General features: G+C 44.4%; 1 long non-coding RNA gene across 1 annotated transcript; it reads left to right on the forward strand.

Annotated features, from left to right (window-relative positions):
- The first annotated feature begins 24 nt into the window (after positions 1–24).
- Positions 25–871, forward strand: LOC108446985. The gene is made up of 3 exons (XR_001862330.1): positions 25–157; positions 374–379; positions 613–871. It is a non-coding gene; the product is annotated as an uncharacterized LOC108446985 (long non-coding RNA).
- Positions 872–1,286: the final 415 nt, after the last annotated feature.

A 1,286-nucleotide genomic window follows, 5' to 3' on the forward strand; every position in this document is an offset into this window, starting at 1 on the left:
TCCCAGGGAAGAAGAAGACCTCTGTTCCTAGGGATGAAGATGCTCCCAGAGATGGGTGAAGAGAACCTTTTTTTCTGAACAGCTCAACCTTAAAATGGTACCCCAGTAGCTCAAGATTGAACCCTCAAAAACAGTTGTGGGGGAAGCTGTAAGACAAGTGATGCCATGAAGATTTTTTGCCTTTTCTTTTATACCCCTGTTATACCCTTTTTACAGCTTCTGTATTCTTAGTGCTTTTTGCCTACATTCTTAGACTTGTTTGTCAAACTGAGAGACTAAACATTTTAGAAGCTTCGTAGCCAGGGATCAGTGTGCCCCAGACCCCAAGGTCCTCTCCAGAACACATTCTGTAAACCAAGATAGAACCATCCAGGGGAAGGTTCCTTGGGGAGGGGGGCTCACTTGAGCCTCTCATTGGGGAATTTTTGATAGATAAGCTAATGAGTAAAACCTATAATGTTATACCTGATCTTTGGGGGTGTGCATTGCTGTGGGCTTTGAGGTGCATTTGACCTGGATCCTTAAAATAAATACCAAGGTAAAATCCCTTTTCCCCTTCTAACTGTGCCTCGGTCTTGATTTTAAGACCAGGAAAAGGCATCACGAGAGAAGGGACTTTCACATGTGAGCAGAGGACCAGCCCGGGCGGCTGTCTTACTGTGACATTGAAGCCATGAGAGAACTGTTTCTTGTGGAGATGTCTCCATAGCATGAGCAAGAGAGACTCCTTTCCCTAAGTGAACTGAAAAAGAGATTATTATAGAGGTGGTAAACTGACTGAAAATCTCAAGGATTGTCTTTTGATGTGGGGAAGGGAGAAAGGTGGGGGGAGGAGAAGTGTTCTGAAGGTTTAATCTGACTTTTTTTCTTTCTTTTTGGTCTGTTAATAAACCTTTTTATATTCTTTTAAGTTTTGTGCCTGCTTTGCTTTCTCTGAATTCTTATCTCACAGAAGGAAAATAAGTACGTAAGGATATTTTGAACCAAACCACTACAGTTAATTGCTGTTTCCGCTTGGTTTACAAACTGAACCTGCTACACTTGGGGAGCCTGTTCCAGTGCTTAACCACCCTCTGGGTGAAGAACCTTCTTCTGATAGCAAATCTAAACCTGCAGTGACACAACTTCATACCATTGCCTCAGGTCCTCAGATTCCCCTCTAGACCCCTCTAGGCTCCATTGGGGGAGCTTTCTATCTTTCTTATATTGTGGCACCCAGACCTGCCCCCAGCACTCAAGGTGAGGCTGCCCCAGTGCAGAGCAGAGCAGGACAATCCCCTCCCTTG

The sequence above is a fragment of the Corvus brachyrhynchos genome, unplaced genomic scaffold (assembly GCF_000691975.1).
Source record: "Corvus brachyrhynchos isolate BGI_N302 unplaced genomic scaffold, ASM69197v1 scaffold22, whole genome shotgun sequence".
In the NCBI taxonomy this organism is placed as follows: Eukaryota; Metazoa; Chordata; class Aves; order Passeriformes; family Corvidae; genus Corvus; species Corvus brachyrhynchos.